The 15,984-nt window shown below is 47.4% G+C and overlaps 1 protein-coding gene across 5 annotated transcripts in view; it reads right to left on the bottom strand.

Moving 5' to 3' along the window:
* Nucleotides 1-15,984, bottom strand: part of elmo1 (engulfment and cell motility 1 (ced-12 homolog, C. elegans)) — a 339,660-nt gene that overhangs the window by 272,016 nt on the left and 51,660 nt on the right. For 2 of the 5 annotated variants that reach the window (XM_069907387.1, XM_069907371.1), the window contains exon 1: nt 13,603-13,709. The exons of 1 other annotated variant lie outside the window; for it this stretch is intronic. The gene's annotated coding sequence lies outside the window, so the exon portion shown is untranslated. Of the gene's footprint in view, nt 1-13,602; nt 13,713-15,984 lie in introns of those variants that run through there. 2 more of the 5 variants (XM_069907390.1, XM_069907389.1) reach the window with 2 other exon arrangements.

Here is a 15,984-nt window from a genome sequence, read left to right as displayed (position 1 = left end):
TTGGATGGGACCTTTGGTCAGGCTGAGGTTTAGGTCTCAGTGCCCTATGGGCTCGTTCTATCTCCAAATCTCCTTGAAATGCAGCCTGACCCAGATTCTGGTATCCACCGTTGCAGATTTTTTTTTAAAGTCTTGACCTTCGTCCCCTTCTTTAAGTCCAACAATCTTGATGTTATTCAGCCTACTGAAATTTTCCAAAACGTCTATCTTTTGCGTTAACTGATCATACTTAGCAGCTGCTTCTGCTTTCATTTGATCTTTAATTTTTTCATCCACTATTTCAAATCTAGTGTCCACCTGTTACATTAATCATTCCATCTTCTCACCATTATTCCTTACTTCATCTGTTAACACTTCCATGGATTGTCGAAAAAAAATCTAACATCTGCTTTAATTCACCAGAAGATAAAGAAGCTTCTGCACCTTTCTCTACTTTTTTCTTGATTCTAGGTCGCTCTTGTTCTTTCCTTTGCTTTTCCAGGTCTTCTCCTTGATCACTGGAGCTGTGGGTTTTTTCCAGAATCTTTCTTTAAAATTTCCTCCATCTCTTTTTTGTGCTCTGCACATGCCCGATGTCGGTGACCATGGTTGGGGGAGACCTTATGCAGCAGTGTCCAAGGTTTCCCCGGCTTCTGGCCTCTCTCCTTTGGATACTACCTCATGGGTAGCTCCAGGATCCTTTTTTAAGGTCAACTTATTTTCCTTTGCTTGCTTGGTCACTTGTACCAAGTCCTTTATCCTTCTTTGGTGGCATTGTTGATGTCTTCCATGTGTCTTCAGACAGCTCTTTCATATATTTTCAGCAACTTTTAAAACCTTTTTTGTCTTTTTCTCAACTTTTTTGAGGAGAACAGGGATTATCAGTCAAACCCCACGTCATCACGTGGCACGCCCCGTAACGCAAATTTTTTTAAAATGTAGTTAGCAGAAGAAACCAAAACTTGGCTGGGGTCTACTCAGATACCCATTTTATACTGAAAAGCGTGGGCAGGGACAAGTTGTCCTTGTGGCCGTTAGCAAGGAAGTGATTTTAAGTGATATTGAGGTGTCAGTGAACAGGACAGAAAGAGGCGACAGGGAGTTGTGAACTTGGCGAACACCCTCATGAACATCACGCCATTAAGGGCATCTTCAAGAGGCGGTGTCTCAAGCCACTTTCAGGTGACCTCAATACCCAACTGTAAAGCAGCCTATTGTACTCCTATGCGGCTTTCGGGTAGCCACCTGAAAGTGGAGAACCTGGCCAGAAAGTTTACCTGCCCCTTCTCCTATAGATAATAATATCCTGCTCCAAGAATCCCCAGTTGCATCTGAAAGCACCTCAGGCAAAGCTGATAACAGCTTTTAGGTACCTATCAGTGGGCAGGTTGTTGACAGTCAGCTGGAGACCCGCTGACAGCCCCACTGCCGAAACCTACCCTCCCTGCTGCAGACGCCTACCCTCCTTGCTGTCGACGCCTACCCTCCCCGCTCCAGACACCTACCCTCCCCGCTGCCTGACAGTCCCCCAGCATGAGACTACGGGGCTGAGATGGCAGATGGGGGACTACGGGGCTGGGGTGGCCAGCGGGGGAGTACGGGGATGGGGTGGCCGGCGGGGGAGTACATGGCTTACGGGCGCACACAAAATCCCGCTAAATTTAAAAGGTGAGAACTTTCAATAAGTCATGATTCTTGGGGATGGCCGCCCTAGCCTTGTACTCCCCTGCCGGCCGCCCCAGCCACATACTCCCCCCGCCGGCCCCCGCTGCCCCATACTCCCCCACTGGCCGCCCTAGCTACATACTCCCCAGCTGGCCGCCCCAGCCCTGTACTCCCCCGCCGACCGCCCCTGCCCCGTACTTGCCTGCCAGACGCCCCGTACTACCTCGCTGGCCGCTCCTGCCCCGCATTCTCTCTCCGGCCGCCCCAGCCCCATACTCCCCCACCGGCCACCCCAACCCAGTACTCCCCCACCAGACACCCCAGTCCCACAGTCCTGCACCAGGAGGCTTCAGGCTGCGGGGAGGGGGCTGTCAGGCAGCGGGGAGATGAGCTGTCAGACTGCTGCCCCTGCCCGGACCCAGGAGCCAGCATTTGCTCTGTGGCCCCTCTCCCCGCTTCAGACCTTTCAGGTGGCAGAACACCTCCTTCAGCACTGCCACCTGAACATCCCTTCGCAGACACTTGCAGCCTGCTCCGGAGCTGCATTCTCCAGGCGATTCCACCTGAAAGCAGCTTCAGAAAGCAGCTTCTATACTCAAGGCCATGCCCTTTTCTCATTGCTGCCATCAGGTGGGAGATACAGGGGCCCAAATACACGCATTCAACATTACAAAAACAGCTTCTTACCCTCCGCCATCAGATTTCTGAACAGATAATGAACTTAGAGAGACCACCTTGCTTTCTTCTCATTTTTGCACTACTTATTTCTTTTGTAAGTCTTGCATTGACAGCAATTTATAGCGATATTGCACCTGTAGAGCCCAATCCTGCTGCTGCAAACAACAACTTTCAGGACAACGAAATCTTATTTCAAAAAAAAAGGAAGTTTATTCTGAATGGAATTGCATGGTTTCTTCCCTGACTATTTATCTCTGCTGACCAAGGAACAGAAGATCAAGGAATGAAGGAGGAGGGAGTGGTTGTTACAATCACAGGGGCAAGTGGTGAGCCTCCTTGGAACCAGGTGAAATTCGTGGGACGGCAGGATCTCCCAGTCCTTTCTCACTGCAGTCCAAATTCCCTGTAATTGGCCCTCCCCGGCATCTTTGGGGGGGAGGATGTCCCCAGCTTAACGCACTCACAGCGTCCTACTGGAAGTCAGAACACCGTGTGTACATATGTGCGCATGTGCCTGTATATCTCTATTTATATGTGCAAATGTGTGTGTGTGTACACACACACAGAGCAAAGTCCAAGATAAGGATACACAGCTATTTAAATAGAAAATAGTCACTTACAGTCTGAAAACTCTTGCGCAACTTACTGAGTAAGCTCTTCTTGAAGGACAGTAAAGTGAATGAAAATGAACTGCTTCTTGCATGTAAATATTGGGCAAATGTGAGCAGGTGACCAAAATTCTTTAAAATCATAAGAAAATCAATTATTGTTGCAGAAGGTCAGAGCTGTATAATTTAAGGCAACCAGTGTCAGCCCAGTTGGACCTTCACGTTATTTTTAGGCTTGAAAACCATACTGTGAAATTTTACATTGTAGAATTTGAACGCAAGAGGAAAATAGTGGAATTAATTGATTTGTTGAAGGCAAATTGTGGGTGGCAAGCTTAAAGGCTGAAAGGATGGCACGATGGCAAGGGCACGTGAATGGTGATGAAGCACGCGAGCGCTGACGTCACGACGCTTCCCCTGCTCTGCCACTTGCCAATTCAGACCTCAGGGAGAGGGTGGCCCAGGGAAATTAGGTACGGCCGCAAACCCGGTCAACTTCCCCGGGCTGACATCTTCACACCGCCAGTTCCCGGAAAATTTTTCCCAGGCATCCCCATTTTACACGGTGGTGTGAAAAGGCCTCAAATGGCACAAACGGCAACGAATAAATATCAATTGTAACCGCTTGGAGCACAGTACTGAAAACTCACAGTAATGAAGAGCATGAGGTGTCCCTATCGGGACTGCGCAGCCAGAATATTTGATGCTACTTTCATGTTTGACAATTGTCCATCAGGTTTACTTTCACCATGAGCCACAATCTTCAAGCAAATTCATCAACTGTGAAAGTGCCTGGTTCCTTATCAAATCAAAGCCACAGGGCCTTTTCCAATGACGATCCAAGGCTCTCTCTTATTTGGGAGCCTTGATGGTGAATATCTACTGAACTGCCTCAGCCCACTCCTGTGCTGATCTATCGACACTCAACATCCAGTTCTCGTATGGAGATCATACAGCACCAGGAGTCAGAGGAGTGGGAGTCAACAGTCAAAGGCATTCTACAGGACACAAACAAAATAACTTGCATTTTTCTAGCATGTTGGGGAGTGGGGGGGGGGGGGGGGGAAGGGATGTTCCATGGAAGCCCATTTTCTTGGGGTTCCAAGATGATGATTGGACGACATAGGTCAGTGACCCAGAGTAGAAGGGATGCATCTCTTGGAGGAGGAGAGATATGCAGGATACTTTGAAGAGGGGGAACCGGAGAAGACGGCTTTCAGACAACAAAAGGCAAGGCTGCAAAGGGGAGAAGCCACAAACGAGTAGATTTAGGATATTCTGTAGTTCTCTAATGTAGCAGGCACTGTCATGTATACAACTACCATGTTTGATACTTGTTATCAACAAACTTGTCAAGTTTGCTTGAAAATATCATTGTGATGCGAATTGAAAATCAATAAATAATGTATTTTAAAATGGTAACTAAGAGGGGGTGTATCGCAAGCTTGTGTCTAGGTACTATTCGAAACAAACATTGGAAAGCCAATGAAGGGCTACATTTTTTTTCTGCCTGCATAAAGTAATTCCGCGCCAGTGCTTCTTTCCCGGGTGTAGCAGTCCATTCCCCACCGACCATTTCATTTGGACCACTGTTAGAAAGAGCTGTGAAAATGTCGATGCAAAGAAAGAAGTAATACTTCCTTTCTCCTCATGAGGGAAGGGTCAGTTCCATTCATGAGTGAGAGAGCAGTCACTCTGAGTGCATAAATACCCAACACAAATCACGTACAGGTACATAATCCTTTATCCGGAACCCTTGAGGACAGTGTGTTCCGAATTTCAATTTTTCCGGATTTCAGAATAAAAGCCAGCTGTTCCAGATTTAAGCCCACCCAAATTGTGCTGCCATCTCTCTCTCTCTCTCTCCTCCCCCTTGCCCACCTGAGTCGTGCTTCCGTCCCTCCCTCCCGTCCGAGTCGCATTGCTGTCTCTCTCTCCTCTGCCCACCAGAGTCGTGCTCCTGTCTCCCTCTCTCTCCTCCCCCCTCGCCCCCCTCGAGTCGCGCTGCCGTCTCTCTCCCTCCCCCACCCTTGACGTCTCCCCCCCCCTAGTTGTGCTGCTGTCTCTCTCTCTCTCCCTCTGCTGTACCAACACCAGGAAAAAAAATGCCGGTTGTTGGAACTTTCTGGATTTTAGATGTCCAGATAAAGGATTGTGTACCTGTACAAATACATTTCAAAACCTGAACCACTTCCTCAATGTTGAATGAAGTGTTACGAGCCCAGAGGACCCCAAAAACCCTGGACCAATAGATATTTGGTTACTTAAACAAAAGCTGCTTTTAATTATCTTTAAACGTGAAAACAGAATCACATTTTAACTTATCACTATTGACTTAACTAACCTAATTTAACCCCCTTCTAATTCTAAGCGCATGTGTATGTAATGTGTGTTCTTTGATTCACAGTCCAAACTCACTTCTCATTCCTCCAAGTTTACTGGCTGCAGGCAATTCTTATACTGTGCACAGAATTTAACATTTATAATGTTCATCAGGCTTTGGTGCTTGGAAAGGTAAATAGTTACCACTCAGGAAGGTTCTTGTCAGTTTTCAGATTGAGATTTGTTGCTCATTGGACACAAACTGATTTCATCCGATCAGTCACTTCAGTGTCTTGCTGAAGAAACTTGCCCCATCAGGGTTCTCCAGATGATAACCTCTTTCTTTCAGATCACTACATAGTTCCTTTTTGTTTCTCTTATTTCAAGTGAAACATTAGGCAGCCAGTCCTCTCCTCTTGTATGAACCACAAGGGCTTTGACCAGGCTGAACTAAGCACTCACAACCCATCTTCCAAATGGGGTTTTTCCACAAGCTTGCCAGCTTGTCCTGTTCCAGTCCCAGATGCTGCTGCTGACTGTAACACTGCAGAACTGAATTCTCTCTCTCACAGGGAAAATGTCTGTTTTACTCTCTCTGCTTGAAAAACCACATAACCCTCTTAGAACAGCAAGTTCCACTCCAGACAGCCTGTGGCTCTGATGAGTTCTTTCATCTGTTGCCTTTTTCTAAACAACAATTCATTAGTGGTCTCTTGGGCACTCTCCAGAGCTTTTGCAAAGGCTCCTGCCGCCAATCTGTCTAGCATGAGCAGAGCTCTAGTATTTTAAATAAGATATCTTTTAAAGTGTTTGTATGTGGCCTACACTAAAAATCTTCCCCAATTTATCTCCCAAAAATATATCTATAATCTGACACAGAAGACTGTAGGACAATGGTTCTCAACCTTTTTCTTTCCTCTCACATACCACTTTAAGTATTCCCCATGCCATTGGTGCTCTGTGATTAGTAAGGGATTGCTTAAGGTGGGATATGAGTGGAAAGAAAAAGTTTGAAAACCACTGTTTTAATCGTCCTTCATTGACTCATGTGCATGGTTTCGTAACTCCAAAGGAAATGGGCCAATGACAATTTTTCTCCAGCAAAATATTTCAGAAGTAATTGGATCTAGAGCAGAAATTCTCACCCTTTCCTTCCCACTCACATCCCACCTTAAACCATCCCTTACTAATCACCAGAATTTTGTTAGCCTGCCCTGAAAACAGCACACCTTCTTTACTGAAGCCTTGAAGAACGGTGGCACCAAACATTTCCAAATTCTAGCTCTGGATCAGCTGGGAAACTAATCAACAATATTCCAAAATCTTAAAAGGCTTGGTCACCTCAAGGCACTGCCAAAGGGCAACTCTTCCCCAATGGGTTTCGCCACAAAATGCCACTCCTGGTTAGTGCAGGGCCGGATTAAGGCCAACTGATGCCCTAAGCACAGCCCAACAATGGTTTCCCCACGACCCTTCCGTCTCTCTCTCCCTCTCTCTCTCTCTCTCTCTAAATACTCTGTGACCCCCCTCCTTCCCTCGGTGCCCTAAGCGCGTGCTTATTTTTGCTTAATGGTTAATCCAGGCCAAGTCAAGGCAGCACACGAGGGGTTAAAGTCATCTGCAGCAGGCTGTGCAATGTTCCCTCCTAGACCAATCAGGAGTGGGAAGAGTGCAGCAGGCTTAGACTCGCTGACCAGAAATGGTTCAAACTTTAGGAAATAAAATGCTGCCTTTCATTTTATCCCCCAAACTCTACGGCATTGTAATTCACAGAATCACATGCCAAAGTTCACACTGCAGCAAACTTATCAATCCTGTTTCCTTCTGTCCTGCCTAGGGACCATCAGCCAGGGTCAGGGCTTCAACTGCTTGCCTAACACAGGTGCACGGTTAAGAACGTGCCTTATACCATGGACTAGCACGGACATGTAGTCTTGCACCTGTTAAAGTAATGAGCTTGTACATGTTCAGAACAGATTCAAAGGGATCCTCCACCACTCTGAAACATCTACGTACACTGATTATTTTTTTTATTATTCCTTTGCAGGATACAGACATCATTTGGGCTTAAAAGTTTAGACTTGCAGCTGGATACCAGTTGGAGAACCTGGCAAGTGCAATTCTGACAGCAAGTGAAAGTCACCATGTTGGGTTGGGACGAGGCACATATTTCAGCCAAACTATTGCAAGGCTGGCATGCCTGCTTCCTGAGAGGTTAAGTGGGAACCAGCTGGGTTACAAAAGTGGTCAGTTTCACTGGTAGCAGCTGGTTTTTCTCCTGAATTTTTTTTTAAAAAACTCCATTAAAATTCTGAAGCACCGGTTAACTCAACGCTATTATAGCGCCAGTGCCCAGGTTCGAATCCACTGCTGTCCGTAAGGGGTTTGCACGTTCTCCCTGTGTGTTTCCTCTGGGTGCTTCCATTTCCTCCTATGTTCTAAAGGCATACAATCAGTAAGTTCATGGGTCACATGGGTATATTTGGACGGCATGGGCCAGAAGGGCCTGTTATCGTGCTGTGTCCCCAAATTAAATTATTCACGTTGAATGCAGGTGTACTGTCATGGCGTACTGTTGGATATCTTATGGTACAAGGTTTCCACTTCAGTTACTGGTCCTGATCGAATGAGCAAAGCCAAAGAAAGTGGGACTCTTAGCCATCTGTCCAGTTCCTCATGATTGGTCAGAGGCCTCTTGCACAATTTTAAATTTAGACATTCAGGCCCTTCCGGCCCACAAACCCAGCACCCAATTGACTTACAATCCCGGTACGTTTTGAAGGGAGGGAGGAAACCGAAGCTCCTGGGGAAAACCCACGCAGATACAGGGAGAACGTACAAACTTCTTACAGACAGCACAGGATCACTGAGAAAAAAATCAAATGCTCTCACTATCTATGATTGCACATCAAAGAAAGAATTTGCATTAATGGCCTTCTTTCCAAAAGTGCTATCTACCTACAAAGTGTCTTTGAAGTGTAAATAGTGTTGTAACATAGCAGTCACCAATCAACATGACACAGCAAGTTACCATAACCAGTCATGATATCACAACTGAAGAAACCATTTTAATGCCGTTAGTGGAGGTACTGGATTTCCCCTGCTCTTTGAAATACTCATCTGGTATGCTGCTGGAGTTCGCAGGATTTAACTCCTCTCCCGAAACCCATGAAGAAGATGCCAAGCAACGGCCAACCAATCACTGGCCTCCAACTTGTTGAGAGCAGTTCATCTCAACCACACTCTCCACTGTCGTACACGAACCAAAAAATAAAATCAGCTTCACCTTCAGCAGATCCAGCAAAGTGAAACTGCTGAAACTCCAAATGAGTCACAACCCACCACCCCAGGGGTAATGCAGTCATTTGGCAGGTGTACACCACCACAGACCTTCACGTGGTACCATTGGGAGGAAAATAAACCCCAGACTGATAACAATACTCGGTGTCCACATCGGGTGACAGCATCAGAGGGGGTGACACCAAAATGACTCTCTATAAAATTTTTGTGCATGTTTTAGCAGAAATAGTTTTAACAACAAAAAAGTTTTCATAAGACCAGCTTACATCCATCAATATACGTACTAGGCTAATATTCACCACTTATTTACTTTTTGAACCTTCTAATGCGCTCCGGTCAGAGCTGTCATTATATCCCGATTAAAATGACGCTTCAAATCCCGTGGTTTCGTCTGGACACGCTGTTGTTTTTGTTGCTGCTGGTGATTTTAGTGTTGCTGCTTTTTTCAAATGTTCTGGTGTTTTAACTACAATATTGTGGTCATTAATGATGTATATCATGTAACAATAAAGTTTAACATTAAAATCAACTAAGTTTAATGTAGATCTTAAACGTTTTTATTTCAAATTCTACCTTTTTCTTACCGAATTTTCACTTTCACTACATGAAACTCTGTAGATGTAAATACATTTAGACTGTGTGCATGATATTGTAATTTAAAGGAGTAATTTTAATTTTCCTAGTTGTTTATCTCATTACTATTGCCATTACATTCAGAGATATATGGGTCCACGCTGCTGAAGATCCAGCTGCGCTGGGTGGGTCACGTCTCCAGAATGGAGGACCATCGCCTTCCCAAGATCGTGTTATATGGCGAGCTCTCCACTGGCCACCGTGACAGAGGTGCACCAAAGAAAAGGTACAAGGACTGCCTAAAGAAATCTCTTGGTGCCTGCCACATTGACCACCGCCAGTGGGCTGATATCGCCTCAAACCGTGCATCTTGGCGCCTCACAGTTCGGCGGGCAGCAACCTCCTTTGAAGAAGACCGCAGAGCCCACCTCACTTACAAAAGGCAAAGGAGGAAAAACCCAACACCCAACCCCAACCAACCAATTTTCCCCTGCAGCCGCTGCAACCGTGTCTGCCTGTCCCGCATCGGACTTGTCAGCCACAAACAAGCCTGCAGCCGACGTGGACATTTACCCCCTCCATAAATCTTCGTCCGCGAAGCCAAGCCAAAGAAAGAATTGTATAGTTGTAGGTGATTGACTCACTGGGTGCATTACTTCCTGCAATATAACCACACTTCACACGTGCACTTTAAGTGTGAAGGACATCGGGACGGTATTCCCAGAAAAATTGAGGATGACTTGGTAAGTTACACAAGCTAAACTCTTAACATCTGGTGCAAGGCTCAAGAAAAAAAAGTGTTTTATTCTAAACTCTGAGAATGCTGGGTGGACAGAGAAAAGGATTCAAGGATGTTCTCTCAGCCCCTTTAAGAAATATAACATCCGTACTTGCTTCCGGAAACGGTTGGCCCATATTCACTCGGAGATGACCATTTGGAAAGGGACTGAGATCCTCAAGGCCATCCATTGGGAGTGCATACAAGCCCCTACTTAAGCCTCATCGAATGGAGGAAGAATCGCGCCTCTCATTCGGCACTTGTGGAAAAGTCTGTTTTTACCATCTTGGTTTTTATAAACCCATCTCAGATTCTGTTGATTTTCATTGATTTTGGATGTTGCCAGTGTCAATGACATTTAAAATAAATAGCACGCTGAAAGCTGGCATAACCATAGTTGAAGCAGTAGCGTCACTGGGGCTGTTGTCACCCACTGCGGTAACTCATGGTGTCATCGCTGCCCCTTCCCCCCCCCCCCCCCCCCACCATGTACCACCTCCCGCACCAGAACATGCAGAATCTTGCGAAAATGTTTTTTGCCTTAATGTTACTCATGAATCGTAATTCCCATCTCTTCTTCTTTGGCTTGGCTTCGCGGACGAAGATTTACGGAGGGGGTAAAAGTCCACGTCAGCTGCAGGCTCGTTTGTGGCTGACAAGTCCGATGCGGGACAGACAGACACGGTTGCAGTGGTTGCAGGGGAAAATTGGTTGGTTGGGGTTGGGTGTTGGGTTTTTCCTCCTTTGCCTTTTGTCAGTGAGGTGGGCTCTGCGGTCTTCTTCAAAGGAGGTTGCTGCCCGCCAAACTGTGAGGCGCCAAGATGCACGGTTTGAGGCGTTATCAGCCCACTGGCGGTGGTCAATGTGGCAGGCACCAAGAGATTTCTTTAGGCAGTCCTTGTACCCTTTCTTTGGTGCACCTCTGTCATGGTGGCCAGTGGAGAGCTCGCCATATAACACGATCTTGGGAAGGCGATGGTCCTCCATTCTGGAGACGTGACCCACCCAGTGCAGCTGGATCTTCAGCAGCGTGGACTCGATGCTGTACAATTACTGATCAGCCCATTGTAAAGGGCAGGTTTTCTTGTATCAACTGGAAGGCATTATCCAGAGCAGCCAATCTCAATAGGGGCGGGGGGGGGGGGCGGGGGAAAAACAAGCACATTTAAGGGAGAACACAGACTGAAATCACACATCAAATAAAGAAGTTGCATTTATGGTCTGAAATCATAAAATATTTTTATATTTCTTCTGTAGTCTGTGGAATCCAAATAAACTTGACTGCTTCACAGGGAAGAGTGACCATAAACTTTGAGCAGAGTCCCAAGGGGGCAATGGCCCTCAAAAAAAAAGTTTTGATAGTGGCTGATCTAGATTTTGCACTCAAAATCTGGAGCAGGACCAAGCCAAAGGTTGCCAATGTGCTAAGCCTGGACACAAGAGGTTAGGCAGAACAGATTACCGGAGGAATTTTGCAGGGAATCTACGAACTACGTGGGCAGTGAGTAGAAATAAAAGATCAAAGCAACATCAAATTAATTTTGCTGTTAAAAATTTCTACGAGTTAATCCAGATGTTCGGGTTTAGGATTTTCTCACTATTGTGATAGCGTTGCTAATCAAGAGTCATCTTATTCCAAACTGTTGGGTGTCCACGGTACGTCACAAGAAGCCAGGGTGCACAACTCCAAGGATTGATAGGCTTCACATCAACTCCTGCCTGTCCCAAGTAATAGAATACTTAAATTAAATGTGTTTTTTTTTACATTATAGAACTATTCACATTGATGGTGTCTGTGTTAAAGGCTCCTTTCTAGAAAACAGCATCCAATGGAAGCTGTGTGACCTGCTGAGTGAAAATAAGCCGCCAGTCCATTTCATACCGATCAATGTTTTCTGAGTACTGTCATTTAGAAAGATAACAAAACATCAGCAACCAGTCACACATTTCCCGACAGAGGCACCACCAGCCCTCTCAGCCCTGTTCCTGCCAACAGGTTGTTAGCTGATTAATTTTCTAACTACAAGAAATGTGCTTCAAAGGAATAATTTGGGGGAAATGAAGTTGTGAATCACTCTTGTGGCGTCGCACATGAATGGAGCGGCGAACTGGCCCCGCTTGTCATGCGCGGTCAGCCGCGGCAAAGATGGCAGACTGGAAGAGAACATACGTGCTTGCGTCAGTGTGACGCGAGTTCTGGGACGCGGGGGGGGCAAGCTTCGGACAGCCTTAAAAGCTGCAGCACGACCTTCAAAGTAAATTAGTTGTGCTAAACGAGCTCACGGCCTGCTGCCTCCAGTCTTCCACTGCGCTCGAGCACGACACGCTACACTTTTACCCTTTCACGGCTTTCCCTCCACAATAACTATCCAACTTCCCATTCCTTCTTACTCAGTTATCAGAATCAGGATTTAGTGTCATGAACATGCCACTCAATTTCTTTTGCAAAAGCAACAGTGTAAACATTTATATAAACCACTTTTCACTATAAATAAAACAGTGCAAGAAAAAGACAAGCCCCTTTCACACTTGCATCCCAGGAACTCGGCCGTTCAGTGTCCCCAGGATAGGACTAGGGGTTTGGCCTTTCACACTAGACCACACCTAACTGGGACACTGAATGCTTTCACACTTGCAAGGGTTTATCCCTGGCGTTTGGTCTGTTCTACCTTTAATCGGAAGTGCCTGCAATGCAATTGCCCGTTTCACACTTGCCTGGTCCGCAGACGCTGGGGAATGTACAGGGGTCAAGGCCAGCAATCCCCAGCGTGAGAGGACGCCGGCGCTGAGCAGATTTTGCTTTCACACTTGCCACTTTAAAAGACGATTGGCGTTCGATTCCAGGGATCACTGGCAAGTGCGAAAGGGGCTTGTATAGTGAGGTCCTGTCTGTGGGTGGATTACTCATTGTTGGAAGGCAGGTTGCATGGGTGTGAAAAAATATAACACTGGCCAGAGCCCACTAAGCCGAAACCAGAGTTTCCCTGAACCATTCAAGTTCAAAGTCAGAAGTTGAGGCCAAATGCTGCTTAGGATTTCCACTCCACCCACTGGACGCTTGCGCCAGTGATGAATCAGGGCTTCCTCTCTGGACCCAGGGGGTCCAGCCCAGCAATGCCAGTGGACCCACGAGTGATTGGGTCTCAGGGTTGCAACGGCGGGGGCGCGGGGTGCACACGCTCCTCTTGCACCAGCACCATTTTACTGGGTGCTTCAAATGCATTTCTGGTTATTCTTTAAATGGAATGCTCTGTGTTCTTCACCACCCCACCCCCCCCTTCCCTTTTGGGGGAGGATGCAGCGTTTAATTGTAGTCCTGGCAATCAATCCCAAGAGCGGGCGGGCCTGACTGCAACAGCCGAACCTCTCTCCCAGTGCATGGACCCACAGCAGTGGCCGTCATCAGGCTGGGGGTGGGGGCTGTCGGCAACTGGTGAATGCAGCGGGCAGGGTGCATGAGGCCCAGTCGCAGACTGCAAACTAGTGAGATCAATGGAGCGGGGCAAGGGAGGGGACGGTGCACAAAGACCCATTCAAACAAATCAAAGGAGACACAGTGGGGAAGGGGTGGGGGGGTTAAGCGTCTGCTCTCGCCGGGCTGGGGTTTGCAGGTAATTGCGGTAGGAAATAAACAACATCCACGCTTGCCCTACCGGCACCGGCTTCCCAAACGGCTCGGCGAGAAAGCAAGGACCTTACCTCGGCCGGCCGCCTTCTCCGCCCGTGTGTGCAGCCGCCCCGTGTGCGCCTCCTGCCGGTCACTTCGCCCAGCGGGGCGCCCAAGCCCGGAGCGGCTCGAGGACTCGCACCCCTGTCCCGAAACACAGAGAGAGAGAGAGAGAGAGAGACGCGTCCCGGCTGCTCAGTGGGACCAGCTGAAGGCTGGTTCGGAGTGACAGAGCGAAAGTGTGGTTGAAGCAAACGCACAATGCTGGAGAAAGTCAGGGGGTAGCGATGCATAACCGAGCCTACATTTGGCTCATCCCTTCAAGCAGGGCTCAGATCTCAAGTGTCCTGTCAGAGCACAGACATGGCATCACATACAACCCTGAGATTCCTTGCGGGTGCTGCAGGATTACCACTAATTGGCAGTGCAAATAAACTGGACCCACTAAACAAAGAACTGCAAACAAATAATGACTGACTGTGCAAAACAGGGGGAACCAGCAGAAAATCAATGGAGGGTATGTTGGGCGCTCTCGGTGGCCCTGAATAACGATGCAGACAGAAGACTGAGGGGAACGATAGGCTTTATTAAGCAAAAAACTTCCGACCCGGGTCTAGGCGAGGAAAATGATTGAGAAGGAGAGGGGACTCGACCTTTATAGTCTGGGGTCACATGGGAAGGATCCAGGGTGGAGCTAAGGTAGGGAGACCCCCCCCCCCCGGAGGGTGGGCCAACCAGTACATGCAGCCATCTCACCACATTGACCCCCACCCCTTTTTTTAAAAAAAGAACCCACCGGTGATAAATAAAACCCGGAGGCAATACAACAGCAGAAACAATGCAGGACCGCCGGGGAAAAGAAGGGGCCGATGGGGGAGTGTCCACTGCTGGAACTGTGGGGTTTGGGGTGCTGGTGGTGGACCCCTGAAGTGCTGGGGGCAGTCCTCCGCCACTGCAGGTGGGGTAGGAGCCTGGACGTCCGGCTGCAGGTTGGGCAATTCGGACTCCAGGGCTGTGCTTGAGTGTGGCACCATCGGGTCCGCGGCATGGTCGCCAGCCGGCAAGACAGTCTCGGGGTTTCTGGCCCTTGCTAGGGCTCGTAAGGGCACCGTGTCTTCGTGCCCATCCAGATACCTCACAAATGCATCCTGGGGGTTGGCATGAATGAAGTGCATCGCTTCAACCAGTGGATCTGTCTTATGGCCTCTGACGTGCTTCCGAAGAATAATTTTCCATCCAGATTCTACAGAATCCCACTAACCCAAGGAATTTCCTGAGTTCCTGGGCATTTTTGGGAGGGGGAATCTGTATAATACCAGTTATTCTCTCTGGGCTAATTTTCCTGGTTCCTTGACTCACTAGATGTCCTAAGTATTTGACCTCGGATTGCACAAATTGTAGTTTGGACTCGCTGACTCTCAGACCTTTCTTCTCTAAAAAATGTAAAAGTGCTACCGTAAAATCTTTAGCTAATTCATAAGTCCTTGCTGTAATTAGCAAGTCATCCACGTACTGTATGAGTTGGCAATTTTCTCTCCGAGGAGCTTCATCTAATACCTGTTCTAGGACTTGACCAAATAAATTGGGCGATTCTGTAAAGCCTTGTGGAAGGACAGTCCACCGGTATTGGTTTTTACGGCCAGTAAAGGGGTTCTCCCATTCAAAGGCGAACATGTCTGCTCTCTGTAGCTAATGGACAAGTCCAAAATGCATCCTTGAGATCAATGACACTAAACCATTGATTATGGGGGTCAATTTTACTCATGATGGTATAGGGGTTGGGTACAACCGGGTGACGGGCAAGAATGAATTTGTTAAGCTCCCTCAAGTCCTGTACTAGGCGGTAGGTGCCGTCTGGTTTTTGAACTGGTAAAATCGGGGTATTAAAGGGAGACATACAGGGTTCGAGTATACCGTCCTGAATCAACTGGTCAATTACGGGCTGTAAACCTTTTCGGCCAGCCATCGGAATCGGGTACTGTTTCTGTCTAACAATTCGTTGAGTATCCTTTAAAGTGACTTGTAGTGGAGGAATATCGAGGATTCCTCTATTGCCCTTTCCTGCCCATACTCTTGGATTTATAAGTTTGCGATCTTCCTCGTTTAAAACATAGAATTGTACTCCAATGCCTGATTGTAAAGGTCGAGTACCGATAGCCAATTGGTCCTGTAAATCCCTTCCTAGCAAGCATACTCCGGCTTGGGGAAGTAATAGAAGATCCTCAATTATGATCTTATCTCCCATTTGAATTCTGACCTCTCGCAATACCGGGACTGGAAAGTCTCGTCCTCCCACCCCAGAAACTGTAACTGTCCCTTCTATTTTAACCCCCTGGGGTTGGTGTAGAATGCTAGATCGGGCAGCTCCAGAATCGACTAAAAATATCATCTTATCACTATGGGGTCCTATGCAT

The sequence above is a fragment of the Narcine bancroftii genome, chromosome 1, assembly GCF_036971445.1.
Source record: "Narcine bancroftii isolate sNarBan1 chromosome 1, sNarBan1.hap1, whole genome shotgun sequence".
Classification (NCBI taxonomy): Eukaryota; Metazoa; Chordata; class Chondrichthyes; order Torpediniformes; family Narcinidae; genus Narcine; species Narcine bancroftii.
Note: the sequence above shows the minus strand (reverse complement) of the source record. Positions and strands in the feature narration are given on the sequence as shown.